This window comes from Hemicordylus capensis, chromosome 6 (assembly GCF_027244095.1).
Source record: "Hemicordylus capensis ecotype Gifberg chromosome 6, rHemCap1.1.pri, whole genome shotgun sequence".
In the NCBI taxonomy this organism is placed as follows: Eukaryota; Metazoa; Chordata; class Lepidosauria; order Squamata; family Cordylidae; genus Hemicordylus; species Hemicordylus capensis.
The window spans coordinates 98101190-98122774 of NC_069662.1; the positions used below are offsets into that span (position 1 = coordinate 98101190).

At 42.9% G+C, this 21585-nt stretch overlaps 1 protein-coding gene across 7 annotated transcripts in view; it reads left to right on the top strand.

Moving 5' to 3' along the window:
- Nucleotides 1–21585, top strand: part of ULK4 (unc-51 like kinase 4) — a 370052-nt gene that overhangs the window by 307273 nt on the left and 41194 nt on the right. The window lies entirely within an intron of this gene.

The window sequence follows — 21585 nt, forward strand, 5'->3', positions numbered from 1 at the left end:
TGTGGCTGAAACACTTGAAATGTTTTGAGTTGTCTTGTTGAAACAGCTGGCTCAACTACTGTTTTGACAGAAGTTTTTTGAATGTTTTGCGTTTCGATCTCAAACGCGAAATGCAAAATCTGTTTCATGCACATCCCTAGTCCTGACGCTGTTACATAATTGTTTGTGTTTGGCCTTCATCTACAAGTAATCTGAATGTTTCTACTGCACAGAGTGTTTTCAGAAGCTTGGCAAAGAATATGGATTTTTGCACTAGAAATAATTAACATTGGAAACTTGGAGGATTAAAATGCTAAACAGTAGTTGTTTAAATTCTGCTTGTGTAATACAGAAGAGCATCATGAGCCAATGTAGATTGTTGCTGAATGGCCATCTCTAGCTTAAGAACAGTCTGTTCTACAGTTTATTGATATATAATCTTAAAGAGAAGGTATTATCCTAGTGTTCCTCCAGAATAATGCCTTGTGTGAGACAGTAAAGCTGATTGCCAGATATGGCTGAACAAACTGGGTATAAATGCCAAATGGTGCTTAACAACTGTGGACTTGGATCAGTCACTTCTGTTATTAAAGTATTACGTTCTTGCTTTTATGTTTTTATCTAAGGATACCATCATTGACTACAGTCCCTCATTGGCGTTAATTAAAATATTGCATCTGTTGATTAACCACATAGTTTGCATAGGGGATTTAAATGCCATTGTATTATAATGGTATGAGAGCTGCTGGTGGGTAATTAAAGATTATACCATGTTAAATAATTTTTAGAATCATAACACATTATGTGTAGTGTCAGTCATATCATTAGTTTTTATTCTAGGCATTCTTGGGTTTCTTGTTATTGGCTCAACATACAATGGTTTGTATATCTTTATAACTTTAATAGCTCTTGATCATGAATCTGCATGTTAATTTTTTAAAAATACAGTCTAGTAGATAACAGCTTCTCAGCCAAATGGAGCTCTACAAGGAAAAATAATACCGTCATTTTGTGTTCATTAACAATGGAATACTAGGCTAGATAAAGTAAATCGTATGTCATATTGCGTTCTACCCATTATCTCTTAAGTACACAGTAAAAATAGTCTGCACATTACCAGTTAAAGCTCAAGCCAATGACAATTTAATCATGAGTTTAAATGCTAATTAAGGAATAAAACAAGATGGAAGATCTGTCTGAATAAAGATGCCTCCAGATGGTAGCGTCCTCCCAGCAAGTACTAAACAGGAAGTGGAGTAAAAAGTACCTCTAAAAAGAAGATCCAACTGATGGACTGCATAAGCTAGTCTGATGCTGCTTTGTGGTCATCAGAGACTAGTAGTCCTGTGTGGGAAATTCTGTGCTGATGTTCAAAATCCTTCACCTGGAGTGAACTATTCACTGATGACCTGAAGATATTTCAGTAATTTGTGTGGAGTGTTGGGGACCTCAGTGAATATGACTAGATGCTCTGGGCTTTTGTTTGATAGCTATAAATATCAGTTTACTTAACCCAAGAGTTTTCAGTACTATAATTTTCCTGCAAGTATAAACAGTAGTACCGGTAAGTGATAGCTTACTATCACTTTTGCATCAGCTTCTATAGAAATTCAGACTTTCAGATTCCACAAGCATCTCTTCAGCTTCTGTGTGTGTTTCATTACTGGAAGCAAATATGGCAGTAGTATTCCATAAAACATAATGGAACCCCCTGAACACTCTATGATTATTAAAAGGATACCAAGGGCATCAGTGGAAGCTGACCAACTTTTTAGATGGCTTAAAAATATATATCCAGGGCCAGTTCCATTGTAATATTTGCTATTTTTGTCATATACAGATTTGCATGTCTAAATGTGTGCATCTTTTAAAGTGCTGAACAGTACTAGTCAAACTTGTTCTGGATCTGATTCTGTATGTACAGATGCACATCGGTGTATTTAAACAGGAATAATATCCACATGGGGGAAGGGAAGGGGTGAAAGCTAGGAAGCCCAGAAGGCAATCTGTAGCTCTTTGGATAAAAAGATTGTCAGTTACATTATAGGGCTCCACTGGGTTAGAGAAGGCTGCTTATATTGCTGGAAATTCTGACATAAGTCATGGGGCTGCAAGTAATGTTCTGTAATCAGAAGATAAGAAGCTAGTAGATTTTCTGTGCATTGGACTGTAGTTCTAGGGCAGATGTTTACAGTGTGTGCATGGAGGCAGAATTCTATATCATGAATGTAATGTGATTCTGTACACTGCTGTACTATGAAGCCAGTGGATACAAAGCTGTCACAGAAATGAAAATAAGATTCAGTGTGGTTTGGGAGGAATTATTCTAAATTGACACAGCCTTCAAAAATACAATTTGATTGATTAATTGATTGATTGCTCTGGTAATGCAAGGAGACGCTTAATGGATTTAAATGATTATTTTGTTTTTTTGATCACCTTATTCCTGTACTGCAATCGGTGCTGTGTCAGGACCCCTGTGGGGCCAAACTCGCAGGCAGCAAGATAGAAAGGCCAGAGTGGAGTCCAGGTCATGCAGAAGTCAAAAGTTCAGGGCAGCAAAAAAGATCAGGAAGGCTAGAAGCAGGTATGGAGTCAAGATCAAGCAGATGGTCAGGAAACGTTTACATTCCGGGTGGGAGAAAACCGTGGACCCATCCCATCCCCTGTGCTTTGACGAGATTGCAGCCAAATGCAGCTTAATGGAGACATTCGCCAATCCACTCAGTTTGAGCGATGTCAGGTAACGTAGCACATCCCGAGGGGTCGCACGCAATGGCGTGACACTCTTCCCCCTCATATAACTCTTGAAGCGGTTCCACTTGCAGGCATAACTGCGTCTTGTCGACGCACGCCTACTGTTTAGTAAGATGTTGTTTAATAGTTGATTCTCCAAGCGGTCAGCTTGAGAGAGTGCACATCGGGGTGTAACACCTTTCCGTGTTCTCTTTGCAACAGGTTTGGAGCCCTGGGGAACTTGTGGAACACTGAATGAGACATTCCCAGAAGTGTGGCAAACCACGGCTGGCGCGGCCACCATGGGGCCAGAAGTATGCATTTCGTTTGGTCCCGCAATATCTGCGCAACCACACGGCCCATTAACGGCAGCGGGGGAAAAAGATATAACAGCCCCGTCTTCCAGGCCCGTTGAAAAGCATCCCCCAGGGATCCCTGGCCTATGCCCGCACGCGAACAATAATTGGCACACTTTTTGTTGGCAACCGTGGCAAATAAGTCTATCGATGGGACCCCCCAGATCTCGAACACCCTGTCGAGATACATCGGGTTGATTTCCCACTCGTGTCTTTGGTTGAAACTGATGTCCCTGCTGAGCCTGTCGGCCAAGCAGTTGTCTACACCCTTTATATGTATTGCCACTGGGTGAATTGAATGTTGAATGCACCAGTCCCATATTTTTCTCGCAAGTAGGCAAAGAGACAGTGACACTGTCCCCCCTTGATGGTTGAGGTAGGCAATCGCCGTCGTGTTGTCCAACTCCAGCTGTACTGACTGTCCCCTTATCATAGGTTCGAATGCCCTTAGGCCCTGAAACACAGCCAATAGCTCCAAGTAATTTATATGCTGAAGTCTCTGCAACTGGGTCCATGTCCCCTGCACGCATACGCTGGCGCAATGCGCACCCCAGCCCGCCATCGAGGCATCTGTCGTTATCCGGGAGGTGGGCTCCTTGGACACAAACTCGACTCCTTTGCCCAAATTGTCCATGTCTAGCCACCACCCCAGGCTGGCGAGGACATGTTGTGGTAGTGTCAAGTGCATATTCTGGCCATCCACATTGGGTCGGAAGTTGTGGAGAAACCAATGCTGCAATGTGCGCATGCGGAGGCGCGTGTGTGACACCGTTGCGGTGCATGATGCCATCAAACCCAACATCCGCTGGATTCGAACCGCTGGCTGCCGTGGAGTCCTCTGAAAGTGACGTATGAGTTCGTGCATTTGGGTAATTCTTTCCGCAGGTAAGAACGCCCTGGCCAATTTCAAGTCCAGCACTGCTCCGATGAAGTTCACTCGAGTCATGGGTTCGAGTCTCGACTTCTTCCAATTCACATTGATGCCGAGGCACTCCAACAAGGCTAGCAGCATCTGCACTTGGCGGGTCAGTAAACTCCTGTCGTGGCTCACCACGAGCCAATCGTCTAAATACGGATACAGCCTCAAGCCCTGAGTTCGCAGGTGGGCTACAACCACCGCCATCACCTTTGTGAACACTCTGGGCGCAGTAGAAAGTCCAAATGGAAGCACCACATATTGATAGATCTGTGCCCCTACTGTAAACCGGAGGAACTTGCGGTGACTCTCCTGTATCCCGATATGAAAATAAGCGTCCTTGAGATCCAGAGTAACTGCCCACTGTTCGTTCACCAGCAGAGGCAGAATTCCCTGCAGCGTCACCATCCTGAATTTCCTGGTCAGAATGAAGAGGTTGAGCCCCCTCAGGTCCATTATGGCTCTTATTCCACCGTCTCTCTTTGGTATCTGAAAATACCGGGAATAGTAGCCGGTCAGTCTGTTCGCCCATTGCACCCGCGTGATCGCCTGTTTCTCCAGCAGCACCTTGACCTCCTCCCGCAACACCTCCGTGGCCGGCGTATAGACCAGTCCAGAGAAGGGAGGCCTTGTCTCGAACTCCAACGCATATCCAGTCTGCACTATTCTCAGTACCCACCGGTCGGATGTTATGTTGTGCCATGCTGGCGCACGGCTTGCCAGTTTGATGTTGATCCTGGCAACTACAGGGCCGATGTAGTGGGTCCTGGATTGTAGCGTTGGACTTAATTGGCTGCTGCAAAACTGATGCAGTGGACGAACAGTCCCGTCAAAAGCTCTTGCTGGAAGCGTCCTTGTCGCCTTGACGAGCTGTTTTTCCTTTTTGTTTTTGGTTAAAGCCCTTACCGCGTTGGTAAGGTCTGAATTGTCTTCGGTATTCTTTGCGGTCCCGATACCGATCACTCTTTCTCTGATAATAAGTGCGGCTCCTTGCGGTTGAGCTGGAACCGCTCGAAGGCACCATAAAGGTGCGGGCAGTGAATTTAGATTTTTTTAACGTCTCCATTGACGTGTCCGTGTCCTCATGGAATAAACCTTTGCCGTCAAATGGCAAGGACTCGACTTTCTCCTTCATGTCTGTCTGCAGGGTTGCTGAGCGAAGCCACGCATGCCTGCGCAAGCTCACTGCCGTCACCATTGCTCTCGATTCCGTCTCCGACAAGTGTTTGAATGCGCTCAGTTGTTGGCGCGTTATTGCCGTTGTTCTTTCGTACACATCATTAAATCTCCATTGGAAGTCCTCCGGAGACAAAGAGGATGAATCCTGTAAAAGCGCATCCCAAAGTAAATGGTTATAGCGTGCCATACACGCCGCATAATTAGCAATACGAATTGCTAAACTGGAGGTGCTATAGATCTTTCGACCCATAACGTCCATTTTCCTCCCCTCTTTGTCAGCAGGCGTGGAATGACGGTGTCCACTCTTGGTGGATGAAGCGCAACTGACAACCAAGGAGTTCGGTATAGGATGACGTAACAGGTAAGAGTTCTCTCCTTCAGTCACCCTATACAAATTTTCAATGCGCTTTGAAGTTGGAGCCCCGACCCCCACTGAGTCCCATGCCACCTTCGCAGCCTTGTCTATCCCAGGAATCATGGTGAGGGCAACAGGATGCGAAGTCTTAGATCGCTTCATCATATTATAGACCGGGTCAGCAACGTCCGCATCCAGAGAGCTTACGTCCATGCCCAGGGCTTCAGCGATGTCCCTTATGAGGATATGGTAAGCTTTCAATTCCTCAGTTGGCGAGGTGGATAGTTTTGGTGGCACATCCGAAGGGGGGTCAGACCTACGACTGATATCATCTCTGTCAGAGGCCGGTCCCGACTCATCGTCCTCACTGTCATCAGAGGGTGAAGATGATGGTTCAGAAGGAGGAGGTGTTGCTTTCCTCTTTCTTTTCCCAGCAGGTTTTTCTGGCATCCTCGTCTGGACCACAGGTAATTGTGAATTCTCTGGAAGGTAGGTTTGAACTTGCACCAATGGTGTTTGTATAGGCAAGTTCACAGACGGCCCCTGATGGTCTGCATGCTCTGACTGCAGCAGCGGCTGAGCCAGTTGTCCAGCCTGCACAAAATTCCGCAGCCCTTGTACTGGTTGCATTTCTACCTGTGGTCCAGACGAGGATGCCAGAAAAACCTGCTGGGAAAAGAAAGAGGAAAGCAACACCTCCTCCTTCTGAACCATCATCTTCACCCTCTGATGACAGTGAGGACGATGAGTTCAGATTTCTCCTTTCAGATTTCTCCTTTCTCCTTCAGATTTCTCGCAGACAGCCATATAAATGACGATCCACACACCAGCATCCACTAGTCCAGGCATTCTGCAGCGGGGCCGGCTGGGAGGGACTTATGAATACAACGGATCACATCCAGATCATAAGTTACAGGTAAGCAACCTGTTTTGCTGTGCAGATATCAGGGTAACTGAAGCAAAGGCCACAATTGTCAATCATGAGCAGTTCAGCAACTTCCTTTATAGTTTTTTGTTTGTTTGTTTGTTTTAAATCTCTTCTTTCAATAAATTTCTAAACTGTATCAAGTATCTTGGAAGAGAGGTAGTCAAGTCCGTGTCATATTTACTGACCAAAAGTTCTCCTGCTTCAATTAAGTCCTCATCAGTTGCTGATGTCAGTGTTGATGGGTGAAGAGCACTGAAGATAGTAACAATCTCATGTAGGCCCTCAAAGTGTCATTTCAATTGTGAGGAAGCTATATCCAGCACACAGAGGAACACATTTACTCTAAAACAGTCCTCTGCATTTGTTAGCCTTTGATCCTCAGATAGCTCATCATGAAACCTCTTCACCTTTCGCACACGTTGCTCCTCAAACACCTGGGATACTCCACACTTTTCTGACATTTTTGCTGCAGTTTCACGGAGGGAGTCATACTCATTTTTGTTCTCTTGCAAATTAGTGTGAATGGTTCGGAGATAGGTTGCTGCTTTGCTGAGGTCGGTTTCTGGGGACTGTAGCATCATTGAAACAGCATTAACAGGTCCTAAAATGTTAGACAGCAGCACAGTAAGGAAGACAAACTGAAACTGCTCCATTTTGGATTTCAAAGCTTTGGCTTCTGAGATTTCATCTTTCTTCTTGCTTAGGAGGATTATTTCAGTAAGCACTTTGAGGATATCTGTGAAGCGGCACTGAAGGGCTACTAGTGCCTCATGACGTGACGACCATCTGGTCAGACAAAGTTTCTTCAGTGTGGTTTTTGATCCAGATGTTAAGTGAGCTAATGTATGCCAGCGTTTGATGCTATGTGCAAAGAAGATGTATATTCTTTCCACAACTCCAAAGAAGTTCCTTACCTCTGGAATATTGGACATTGCATCATTCAAGACTAGGTTCAGGTTGTGGGCAGCACAATGAACGTAAGTTGCCTTTGGCTGTAAAGCCTGAATTCTAGCTTGCACACCACTGTAGACACCACTCATGGCTGCAGCTCCATCGTAACCTTGGCCTCGCAATTTTAGGAGGTCCAGTTTATTGCTTTCCATAGCATTCAAAATAGTCTGTGTGAAGCCAGATGCAGACTGATCCTCCACCACCAGAAAGCCCAAGAATGTTTCATGTATTTTTATTTCAACTGGCTGATCCTTTTCGTCAGTCTCAACAGAAACGAAGCGGACTACCTGGCTGAGCTGATCTGTCTTGCCAGCATCCTGTGTTGTGTCTATGATGACAGAGAAAAATGCAGCTGTGTTGGCATCCTTTATTATTTCTTCCTTGACGCTTTCTGAGAGTATATCAATCAGTTCATTTTGAATAGCAGGGCTCAGGTACTTTGTTTGTTGCTCTGGAATATTTAGCAACTCTTGCAATACAGGATCATATTTTGCAATTAAGGTGATGATGGAGAGAAAGTTGCCATGATTTCCACCTGTGCTCACATCTTCCCTGTGACCTCTAAATGCCAGGTTGGATGTAGCCAGGGTCAGTGTGACATTGATGATTCTATCAAGCACTTGCCTCCAGAAGTTTGCCTCTTTCCTAATCGCAGCTTCTGCTTCTGCTGACACTGTTTTGTTCAGCCGCCAATGATCCAGAACAGTCATACACTCCTGATGGCCAACAGCACCTTCATGGACTTCTATCTTCCTTTTCAGATTATGCCAGTCACGAACTCCTCTCACCCATCCTCCCTCTCTGTCCTGAGAAAAAATCCAGCATGGTTGACAGTAGGCTTGGTCTGAAGTTGGCGAGTAGCACAGCCATTTCCGCTGCAGTTTTAGGCCACTTTTACTCAATTCTGAATAGTAGGTTTTTGAGAAACGTCTGTTTGACTGGCCATGCTGTGGAAATGGACCTGTTGGTTGGCATGGCCCATTTGAAATAATGAAGATCTTTTCAGCTGTACTAAGAGGTTCACTGTAGAGTTCTTTGTCAGTAGGAAATTTTTTTGAGATCAAATCTACATTAAATTCCTTGCCAGCATGTTCTCTTGTCTCTCCTTCACGTCCTCTCGTTTGAATGTCTTCACCTTGCTCAGTAGGTATTGACTGCTGTGTTGTCATATCTGCTGCATGTTCACCTTGTTCCTGCTCTACAGGACTTGAGCCATGGCAGATAGCACTCACTGTTGCCGTTTCTGCAGTCTGAGTCACCTTATCTTCCTCCAGTGAAGTGCCTTGGCTGGTCTTCATGAAAAATGATGTGATTTTTGGTAGCTTGGCCTCCTCTGCTAGCCTTGCTTTCTTCAACCCACGTTTTTGAGCACCACTCTTCTGTTTCCGTGTAAGACTGGAATGGCTGGTACTTGGAGTTTCCATTTCTAGTGTAAGTGAAATAGGAAGAATCACTAGTCCACTCCATTACTAGTGCAAGCGAAATAGGAAAAGTGCAAAGTCTCCCTTTCCCCAGGACCTCTGGCCAAAGTCCAGGGCCTCCGCACCACAGGCCCCCAAGGAGTTAAGTCTGATATTGCAAAATAAGTATGCTTCCTGCCTGGAAATACATTTTTCACTGAATACACACGTGCATACACAATATATAGTCACTGACATACATTGAATATTATGTCTTTGTGCTACTTTTAATGCCTAAAACATACTAGAAGAATTAGAGGTGAGAGTATTTATGCTGCTTAGCTAGATAGATTCAAAGATATCATGAGCTATATAGATGTAATTAAAACTCACTCATTTTATTCTCGCCTTCAGCAGTCAAGTTCGGCGCACTGCTGTCTTCCACAAGTTCAGCAGTTTGTAACATCTCTGCAAGATTAACCCACAGATAAATTACTACCATGGTCCTGGAATATCATAATGTTTGCAATTGAACTTATTAGCTGCACTCTTCAAACAATCAACTCTTGAGTAAAAGCATAATCTGAAGCTCAGCTCATGAAATATTAAATAAATATTTTATTATTATTATTACATTTATATCCCGCTCTTCCACCAAGGAGCCCAGAGCGATGTACTACATACTTGAGTTTCTCTTTCACAACAACCCTGTGAAGTAGGTTAGGCTGAGAGAGAAGTGACAGAATCGAGCTATTTGAAAGAATAGTTTATAGTCCCACTGAAAAACCCACCTATGGGTTGTCGTGATTTTGGTGGGACAGACACATCTGAGCCATATTCATTTCAAGGGTACTCTGGCCTAGCTTAATCTAAACAAAGATTAAGACTCATTTGAGCCTAATCTTAACTTGAGTTAACATTGAGGCTCAATCTTGCTGTCACATACTTTTAATGGCAAGGCTCAACCCTGGAATATTAGAGAAGCAGCCTCTGAGTGTTTTCCTTAATCCGGGGGGGGGGCGGTAAATGCAACCTAGACCCATATATCTGAGAGATTACAGGCAGAACTGAGTTTAGATTAGAATATTGATATACCACTCTTCAATTTTTCAATATTCAGGCCATGATTAACTGCTGCAGAGTCCATAACAGTAGTGTTGTTATTACTGCATTTAACTACCTCTAAGGAGAAGACAAATAAATTATGTTGAAAATGCTGTTGATTATCATTACAGATTTATTTGTAGAGCACAATACTAATCTGTTGTAAAATAAATCAAATTTGTTATCATCTTGGTGTAAATTAAATGTAATGTGGGCAAGTGGAAAGTGGTTCCCGAAGAGGTTCAGGCAGTTTTGTTTAAGTCAACCAACAGCACTGAATTCAAATAATAATCAGAGATGAACACGATATTATATTTTAATAACAAGCTCCTTCACAACCAAGCATGCCTCATATATTATGTGATTTTGACAATAAAAAAGCAAACTTTGGATGCTTTACATTCTGTTGACTTAAACAAAAGGTTGATGCCTTCAAATAAATTATTGGATACTGTTACCTCCATGCAAGCTTTAAATCGTGGTTCAAGGCACTAATTTAAAAGATAGCTTTAAAAATACAATTATATTTGTAGCTTACATGTGGCAGTCTTAGTGTTTCCTTTTCATCCATTATATACCTACCCCTGCCAAAATGCATAATTCTCAACTAATAGTCTTGCCTTTGCTACACTCACAAATGCAGAAAGAAAGAAAAATATTTTCCCTCTTTGGGAATGTATAAAGATCTAGCCATGGCTAGATGAATCCTGACCCACCTTATGGGGCTTTTGTGAGAATTATTGTGGCTAGATCCCAACATACAGCAAGATGAGGTAATAAGCTTTCAATACAAGCAGTTCAGTGATTAAGAATCAGGGCCACAAACCCAGACCTGTGCCAAGTGCCTCTCACCTGCATCTGTGCCTGGCTTGTGTGAGAAGGAAAAATAAATACAGGGAGGTTCAGGGATGGGGCAGGAGGGAGGCAGTGGGGATAAGCAGGATGTTTTTTGGGGGGTGGGGGTTTCCTTCCCAGGCATAGACTGGCCCTGAACTGCTTCAGTAGCCCAGCCAAGTTTTGGGATGGCAGCGATGGGGGGTGTGGTACAGGGAATGGTTTTATTCCATAGTGGCTTGGTCATTTTATTCAGACCAGTTTATTCAGTTTTGTGTGCAAATAGTTTAATGTTCTAAAACTGCTTGCCCTGTAGCTTGAATGTAGTTTATCTATGTTAACACAGAATATCCCTACGATGTCATGATAGGTTGGCAACATAAGAAGCTAATAGTGCTGAATAGTACTTGCACATTCAGACTTGAAATTCATGGAGTATCCTGCAGCCCGTCATAGAAATCCTATAAAGGATCCAAAATAATTAGGAAAAAACTGTGTACTTAGTTATGGTGGTTTACATACTGCTCAGTGCCCTGCTAATCCAATGCACAATGCACGGTGTTGGGCATGCACATGGGTGTAACGTCCATTGGATGAGGGGGTGCAAATGTCCCTGGGCCCAGAAGGTCAAGGGCCCTATAGCCCCACCCTCTGCCATTTCCCATTTACTGGTGTTGGTGGTGGCAGAGGGTGGGCTTCTTCCCCCTCCTCGGCCAGTGTGTGGGCCTTCCCATTACCCAGCCAGCACACCAGCTTCTCTCGAGCATGCACACAGGACTCCCCATTGAGTAGGGAGAGCATCGTGTGCGGTGACGTTACACGACGCTCTCCCTACTTAATGGGGAGGCTTATGCACAGGTGCAAGAAATGCCGGCACACCGGCTGGGTCATAGCAAGGCCCACCGGCCAGCCTGCCCACTGAGGAGCCCACTGAGAAGCTCGCCTGCCCGCCAGCCACCACCACCACAGGCAGAGGGGGAGGCATGGTGGGGCTTGAAAGTAGGGGGCACGGCTTCGGCACTGGGGTGCATGGGGAGCCCCCCAAACAACTTTGTCCTTGGACTGCTGGGAGTCTCCTTATGCCCCTGGGCATGCAGTGGTGGGAGTGAATTTTTATTATTTGTGCTGCCTCTGGAAGTGCCCTGTGTCACCTGAAATTTTTTTCCAGAGGGCTGTGCAACCCTCAGGGACACATTTTTACATGGCGCAAGACCTGGAGGCAGCACAAATAATCAAAATTCACTAGTGGGAAAGTTTCCCACAGCACAAATGCATCTTCCTCGCACATCCATGGTGGCTTGCTCTGGATGTTAGGAACTTTAACAAAAAGTTCAGTAGCTGGTTCAGACATTTTGAACTCGTTTTGAACCAATATAGGTATGTTAAGCAGAACAGTATGAAGTTTTTTTGCCTTCAGCTTAATATAAATAACAGTTTAACTTTAGGGAAAGTGTTCATAGTTTAACTGTGTTCAAGTTTTTAAGGTTTTTACAAACATACACGAAGATTAAAAACCCAGGAACATAAAGCATAAGTCATATCACTGAAAGTTGAATGCTCATTTATTGAACCACTTATTTTTTAGCAGTTACTACATTTTGTGTTTTGGGGTTCGATTCAGGTTCAAATAAACCAAGAGATTATCAGTCAGATCACTGAAAAAACTTATCTGAACCAGTTTTTTTGGTTAGGCTTCAGTTTGACCACCTACTGTGACTACCTATGTACTTTTATCTCCCACATACCTCAGTGTCACCAGACCTCTTCAGTTTCTTTTCCCCTCCAGCAATCATTGCTGCCCTAATAATACTTAGTTGGGTACCGAGAGACAGCAGCAAATAGAATAAAAGGACTAGATGTTGGATTGGGGGGGGGGGCGGGGGCGGGAGGTGTGGAATGCTAAAGGCTGCATCCAGTCTTTAGCTGTCAGACAGACTACCCTGATGTGAATAATGTCAATTAGAAAGGTCTCTCTTCAGCTAGACTAGAGCAGAGGAGCAATGCAAGCAAAAATAATAGTGCTTAAAATAAATTAGGTTATTCATTGTGGCAAGATATTTGTGGTAATTTAAAAATCTAAGATTTTTCTATTTAGCTAATATTAGAAGACTTTGTAAGCTTTCATTCTTCTGTGGTGTTTCAGAATCACTTTCCACCACTTGAGCATCTGCCTGCAGGAAGGCCTAAAGTTACTGCAGATATTGTCTTATTGGTAGGTTTTACTGCTTCTCTATAGTATTAAATAATTCAGAAATGCCTTGAAAAGTGCAAAATTCCATAGAGAAGATCTTCAGTATGTTCAAAACCTTTAAAATCTGGCTAGTGTTCATGTTCTGTTTACTATATTTAGAATAAATTTTATGAGAGTTTTAAAAAGCCAATTTGAGTGATTATTTACAGTCAAAGTGGAGGTCAAAAGGAAGTAGAATTACTACACAATGTGGGGTCTTGGATGAATGTCAGGGAAAAATGCCACTGAAATTTTCTTGGAAGCAGCTGTTTTAGCTCCTCCATGCTTCTTGTACAGCCAAAAACACAACTGACCACCCAAAAGCTATACAGATTTTGAAAGGAAATAGTGTTCAATCACCATTTGTTTGGTTGATTACACACTACCCACTTTGAACAATATTTGTTCATGTAAAAAGAGATTTGTTCATTTGGGACTTTCTGCAAAAATATTGAATATTTTCCATTCACAGATAATAGTCAGACATTAATATCATCCCACATTGGAAGACATCCCAGTCATTTATTTATTTTTAAAGTAATTAAATCCCTTTATTTCATTTTTTAAAAATTAAATAATTTTTTTACAATTATTTTATTATTTTGGGAGAGGACATACAGAAGAATTACGGATGACAAATATTAATATCTTCCTTTTCCCAGTTCTCTTCTTTGATTTTTCAAGAAACCTTTACTAGTCTAAGTAGAACCTGAAATGTATAGATATCTGAAAGTTCTGAGTGTCTCATGGTTCCCAGTGCAAGAGAATGTTACTAGAACTGTTGGCAGTTAGTCCATCCTCATATTTTTGGAAGAGTCTAATATGCTGCAGGCATATTGTTCTTGTCGATAAGATGCACAAGCCCTAAACTATGGCAATGCATTGGCAGTGTGTTCTCTTTGCTTGACACTTTATACATATTACTGCCATACCAACTCATAAGATCAAACTGCTCATTACTTTCCATTATGATTCCGATAGAACCTGTTGTACTGAACTTGCTGTAGTTAAAGTCAAAAATCACAGTTTATCAGCAGAAGAATATTTTTATTGTGAATCACTTACTAATGCGGTTGAAGTTTAGAAACTAGTTGTTCCATTGAACCTACATGCAAATACTCTAGTACCGGTACTTCTTATTGCACTTTAGTGAATAATGTATTTCATACTACTACTACTACTACACTGCTTTTCAATACAAAAGTTCTCAAAGTGATTCACATAGAAAATGAATTATATACAGGAATTAACTGCAAAACTGTGCTCAGGAATCTATTTTGTATGTGATACAGCTGGTTAATAAAAGGAGTAGAATTTGTTCATGACAATTGAGGCCATGGTGACTGGGGTGACATAAGTGTACTCCTTGCATATAGAAGTGATGCTTGACTGGCATGCTGTTGTACTTAAAAATAATTGTGTCCTTGCCCTCATATTCCTTTAAATAAAGGATTAGGTTCTTTCTTTGCATTACGTTCCTCCATCCCTCTCGCTCTTTACAAGGTACATAAGAAAAGCCCTGCTGGATCAGCCCAAGGTCTATCTAATCCAGCATCCTGTTTCACACAGTGGCCCACCAGATGCCTCTGGGAAGCCCACAGGCAAGAGCTGTAGTAGATATGGTTAAAGTTTAGTCTCAGGTCAAACCAGATTGGCATGTTTTCATAGAACTCAGCATATACAGTTTTATTTTTCTGTTAACTACCCAGAGATGGAAGTGGCAGTGTACAAATATAATAAATTAATTAAATAAATAAACCCTGGAAAAGTAAACACAATCCCCCAGAACTGTGTCCAGCACTCCTGCAATAGATGCGTGAACTTTGGTGGTGTGATTGGCAGTTTGGACCTTATTAAGCTTCCTGCTGAAATAAGAGCATCTCCTTCTCTGTTTTTTGTTGTTGTTGTTGTTTTGTTTTTGGTTTTTTTTCCCCCAGGAAGAACCTCAAGAACCTCCTGTTCTCTCAGGCTTTTAATTAGAATTAATTTTAATAATTTAATAATTTTTAAAGCTTGTTTTAATAAATTCTATTGTTTTTATTGTTTTGTTTTGTTTTAATTTGTGACTTTTAAATATTTTAAATTTTGTACACCGCCTAGAGATATACATATCAGGCTGTATGAAAATATGATAAATAAAATAAATAAATAAAATAAAATTTGCCATGGGGTTCTACTGGATAGAGCCCAGGACAAATAATATACTTCATTAAATGCTTAAATCACAATTAAACCTATTTTAGAAGAATGTTTTTACTTTTTAAAAAATGAAAGGATGGATGCATATCTATATATGCAGCCCTATGTGAATATAAAATGAAGAAGTGCCTAGGAGTAAAATTGACTGGATCAGAAGCAGTTTCCAATTAGTCTAATCAATCCTACCTTTTCTTTGAATTCTATGGAACTAGGTGAAGCAGCAGGATTCTAGTCATCCCTCACCAACTGCGAGGATAATAAGATGAAAAAAGTATGTTCAAATATGTTCAGGGAAACCTCACGGTTGGCGAATTTGCGGTTGGAGAGCAACAGAAATGCATTGGTTGCGGGTTTAGGGGAATCACAGTCGGGAAAAGACCGAAAAATAAAGAAAGAGACTAAAAAATCACCCAAAAAATACCCGGAATCAGTCATAGTTAGCAAGAGGAGTGGGAGGGGGGAACCTATAGAAATCATTCGGAATCCCCCCAAACCCCTCAAAATTGTGAGCCCCCCCCTGCCAAAAAATCTCCCCAAACCGTGGATACTTGGGTCACGGTTGGCGAGACCTGCGTCAGTTCCCCAGTCTCAGATACCTAAAACCATGATTGGGGAACCCACGTTTGGCGAGCGATGACTGTATTAGGAAAATCAAGCAAATAAGTTTTTTTTCTTCCCTACTGCACGGCTCTCCCCTGTGCTCCCTTATTGACTACACTTTTAGAAATGGATTGTGCTAGCTTTTTAAATTTTTATTGGTTTTTAGCATGTGTTTAGTATGTTTTTCTTCTTTATTGCCCTATCCTGGTTGTTGGCGAGGCAAGATCAGACCAAAAGACCTTGGAAAGGTCCAAGGCAGCAAGTTGGCTTGACACCAGCCAGAGGCAGACTGAGCCCTTAAGTACCTTTTGACTACCTCTCCTGGGCTCAACTTTCCTACCTAGATAGTGGAAGCCTTGAAGGCAGCCTTCTGGGCTGTGGTCTGGGACTACTCCTCTGCTGTATCTACTCCTGCTGAGCTTGTTGTTGGTGCTGGTGTGCAGATACAATGGGGGCATGGTCCTGTGAGGGAGGCTGACTTTGTAGTGAGCTTGAGTTCCAAGGGTGCTGTCTTCAGAGAGCTATCTCAGGAGACTTTTATTCTGGGGCCCTCTGAGGTTCTGTTCTGCTGTCAGAATTGAGGACTGGGGCTGGTCCTGCCTCCCCAGTGTCTGACTCAAAGTCACTACTTTGAGTGGGGCAGTGACAGACTAGACCATTGCATTTGTGTTTTCTGTCACACTAATGGGATACTGACCCATGCAGAGCAAACATCAGAAAATTCTTGAGATTTAGCTAGACAGGAGCTTGGGCCTCCTTCTGCATATTCCTAATTTCATCTGACCCAGGCCTGTAAAAATTTGGTGGGTGGGGATTGCAGAAGTCAGGGGAGGCAGGTAATAAAATGTTCAGTGAAAACAGTCAGTGAGGCTGGGGAGGAAAGAGAATGTTTTGCTGTGGCAGGTACACACCATGCCATCAGCTGGCTGACCCCCCAACACAGGAGATATATCTTCATGTTGCCATATTCCTTAGTTGGGTTCCCTCATAGCCTTACTAAACTGCTGCTGCTCAATATAGAAATTAAGCAGGGTAAATATTAAAAAGAAAAGAAAAAAGAATCAAAATCAAGTCTCCAGTACTCCAAGTACCTCCAAGTTCATCGCCAAATGCTCACTTAGCGATGCCCTTGGTGCCACGCCAAGGCACACCTCAGCAACTGCAGCATTTATATGCCTTGGCCTGAGGAAGCAAGGAAACAGAACCAGACTCCAATAGATTCCAGCTGGTCACAAAACACTCCCCAGTCCTTGGACAAACACTCCCCCTTCGTGTTGCTGTAGTAACTAGAGAGATATATTTAAATTTACCTATTCATTCATGTGATTTGTAGATTTGTGTCTGGAGTGCTCAGTAGAATGTAGCCTACAATAAATAAATACATTAAGTAAGTAAGTAAGTCATTGGGCCATTGAAGCAAACAGATTGCTGCAGAACATGTTCCTCTTCAGATGATCTAGAAAAGAAGTAGATAAACACATGATGGGTTCATGTCAGCATGTGAGAGGGTCAAACAGCATAAAGGTTATTGCTGTATTTAAAAGGAAAATGCTTAGATCACTTTCATTGTTGCTGCTGCTTCCAGGACCATGGCCTTCAGGGATGGCTCCTGTGTGCGGGAGGGGGTGGATCTCCACACCGTTCATACAGCAAGGGAGAGGCTTAGATCCTGCTCTCTCCTCCACTCTATGCCTTCCTTGCCCAAACCCTGCTTCTTTTGGAGGACAGGCCACTGCACAGCTGCATCTTATCACCAGCTGGTGGGTCAGGCCAGGCCAGCTGCACAGACCCTGTGCAGTGGCAGAGCTTCACATATATGTAGAATAATCTTGAAGGTCAAGTGCCACTTGCCATATTGTGAGGTTTTACCAGTGGTCTACATGCCACTGGTTGAAAGCCCTGGTTTGGATCATACATAGCTTCAAAAACTCACAGCATAATTAGTTGCTGTAAACCAAATGTCACGTACTATTGAACTAAAAGTGTGCAGAGTGGAATTGTTTTTGTTGAATTTTTCATGCAATCTTACACTTTAGAAATGAGTGCTAGGTTTCCAGCAGTCTCTTGTTTCTTCTGCAAATGCGGGGAGATGGGATGTGTTCTGACCATACCTGCCCTAATTAACAGCACTTCTCTTTTTTCAAATGAGCCTGTAGGAGTACTAATGGAGCTGTGGGAGAAAATCTCCCAGTGTGCGAGCTTGCAGCATGAAAGGAAAGGGGGGAAATGGAGGTGTGAGACAGATCTCGCTTAATAGGCCAGAAACACTGAAGAGGTCCAAAAATAGAGATAAATAAATGCTCTTACTCTTGGGGGTAAGACTTGCAATGCACATAATTTACAATAGCCATGTTGAAGTAAGTGAAACTAGAGACCCGTCTGTTCTGGAATCTGGCCCTTAATATTTGTTCTAAGTAGAGGTGATAGGAAAGAGATGGCAACAGAGCAATTGGTATTGCAATTGCTCACAACAAAAATAGCACGAAAGATATACTAATATTTTTTTAAAACCTTGCCAAGCAGCTTAAAGTACTGATCACATGGCTACATGTGGAAGAGCTGTTAATGCTACCCCCCCGCCCATTTATTATTATTATTGTTTACACAGTCAGACAGGTGTTATTGACTGGTTTGTTTTATCCAAACATCAAGTCCTTCCCAAGGACCTGGGATAGCTGAATTTTATTGTCAATGTTGTTGCTGTTGTTATAGATATTGTCACAGAATATAGGCTGTTCCCAGTAAAGCTGTTTTTTATAATTGGCTGATGGTGATTTCTGTGGCCCCTATGGTGTTGAGGTGCGCTTCAAGTTGTTTTGGAATTGCACTTAGGGCGTCAATTACCACTGGGATTATTTTGGTCTTTTTCTGCCACAGCCTTTCAATTTCAATTTGTAGATCTTTGTATTTTGTGATTTTTTTCGATTTCTTTTTCTTCTATTCTGCTATCCCCTGGTATTGCAATGTCGATTATTTTAACTTGTTTTTCTTTCTTCTTGACTACAGTTATATCTGGTGTATTATGTTGCAGATGTTTGTCTGTTTGTAGTCAGAAGTCCCATAATATTTTTACATCTTCATTTTCTTCAACTTTTTCAATTTTATGGTCCCACGAATTTTTGGCTACAGCTAGCTTGTATTTTTTGCAGATGTTCCAGTGTATCATCCCTGCTACCTTGTCATGCCTTTGTTTGTAATCAGTCTGTGCAATCTTTTTACAACAGCTGATTAGGTGGTCCACGGTTTCATCTGCTTCTTTACAAAAGCGGCACTCGCTGGTTGTTGTTGTTGTTGCTGTTATTATTATTTAGATTTCTATACTGTCCTTCCAATAATGGTTCATGGCGGTTTACACAGAGAAATAATAAATAAATAAGATGGCTCCCTGTCCCCAAAGGGCTCACAATCTAAAAAGAAACATAAGGTAGACACCAGCAACAGTCACTGGAGGTACTGTGCTGGGGGTGGATAGGGCCAGTTACTCTCCCCCTGCTAAATAAAGAGAATCATCACATTAAAAGGTGCCTCTTTGCCAAGTTAGCAGGGGTTTGCATTTCTTAGCTATTGGCTGCAGCCAAGCATGGTAGGACATGGCACTTTTTGTGGCTAGAACACAGCACAGCAGCCAGCAAACTAACCTTAGCCATCTGTCTGCTCAAAATAGGCCAGGTTAGCCATGCCCACCATTAATGATAGTATGATGCATTTTAAGTATGAAAGTACATTGAAAGGCTTCCTGCTCTTTAAATTATTTTCAGAGATTTTCTTCAATGTATGGTTTATACTCTGATGAATATATAACTAAGGAATATGTGAAGCATTCAACAATAAACTGGTATTTGACTCTGGTTAGGTTGTGACGTTGAACGAAATAGATTATATTTGCAAAATACTGGCTGACATCCAGGCTAATGGTGCACCAGCACACAAGTTTTTTTCATTGCACAAGAGGAAAGGGGCAATTGCCCGCAATCCACTCTTCCCCCTGCTGCCACTGTGCCTCCCAAAAATATGTCGCTGAGACTCTCCAACCCCTCAGAGACATATTTTTTGCAGGCATAGGGGGAAATCATCCCTCCTCCCCCACTTGCGTGATAGAAAAATGCTCTTCCTGGTACATAAGGACAGCCCTATTGGATCATGCCCAAGGCCTATCTAGTCCAGCATCCTGTTTCACACAGTGGCCTACCAGGTGCCACTGGGAAGCCCACAGGCAGGAGCTGAGGGCATGCCCTGTTACTCCCCTGCAACTAGTATTCAACAGCATTCTGCCTCTCAGGGCTGGAGGTGGCCTATAGCCCTCAGACTAGTAGCCGCTGATAGACCTCTCCATGAAGTTATCCAAACCCCTCTTAAAGTCATCCAGATTGTTGGCTGTCACCACATCTTGTGGCAGAGAATTCTGATTATGCGTTGTGTGAAAAGGTACTAACTTTGGTCCTACACTGCTTGGCAATCATTATTATCATCATTACATCATTAGTCTGGATGTCAGTCAGGGTAATTTTTTGCGAGCAATGTTAAATTAACATTTTGAATCTGTTTTCCTCTCCCACCCCCATTTTTCTTGATTCTTTGAAAAACAGTTTTCTGCATTTTCTAATATCAACTCCAAATTAATATAGGAATTATAATTTTGTGAAATTATATTTCCAGTATTGCAGTCAAAATTGTGTTGGTCTTCATTCAAAACTTTCCAAACATGCTAATAGTCTCCGATGCAGCCATCAGACCTAGTTCCGCACTACGCCAGGCCGTGTCCCTTGATCCACCAAGCCACAATCTGTTCTACAGCCATGTATGGTGACCAAACAGGGCCCAATAAGCAGGACTAGGGATGTACACGGACATGTTCGGAGGCCCTTTTACAGGTTCGAAAGACTGGCAGTTTGACCGGTTCAAAAGCAGGGGTGATACCTTTGAGGACTGGAGAGGGTGCACTCAGCCCCCTGCCAGCGCTGCAATTTAAAAGAGTCTGGGTGGCAGCATACCTCCCTGCCTCCCCATTGGCTCCTTGGACCGGAAGTGACCAGAAGTATCCGGCGCATGTGCGCACCTGAGGCATGTGCATGCACACGCATGCTGGGTACTTCCAGACACTTCCGGTCTGAGGAGACTATGGGGCAGCAGGGAGGTAAGCTGCTGCCCTTCCAGACTCTTTTAAATTGCAGCGCTGGCGGGGGTTGAGTGCACCCTCCCCAGGCCTTAAAGGTATTCCCCCCGCCTTTGAACTACCCCTTGCCGGTTCCGTGCATATCCCTAATGCAGGCTAATGCTGCACTAGTGTAATAGTGCTGCACTAGCATGAGGATATTGTGCTAATTAGTTCTACTAGGTCATGAGCTTGTGTTCCAGCCTAGTGTAGCATTGATGCAAGATGGTGTGCTTGCATAACCTGTGCCTCGTGATCTGCTGTGAAACTTCTTCCTCAGCCCATAGATGTTGCAGGGAATGATGCAAAACTTTCCACTATCCTTGTTGAACAAGAACAATTCTTGTTTAAGTGGATCAGGAGTGTAAAGGTTGGATCATCAGCTTAGCTACATGACCCTCTTGCATGACTGCGTCTTTGGTGCACTAGCACAGCATGATCCTGGATGTCAGCTGGTATCCCTGCCGCCTGCCTGGGACTGTAAAAATGAGGGGAAATGCCACGTAGCTGGCTGGCCACAACATATGGCTAGTGGGCTGTGTTAAGCATGGTGGGTCACAAGTTTTATAGCCTGCCCTGTGCATGTCACTTGCTGATAATATCCTGAAGGAGAATCTAAATAGGAAAGATAGGCCAAAAAAAAAAGGAAAAGGAAAGTAGCCAAGG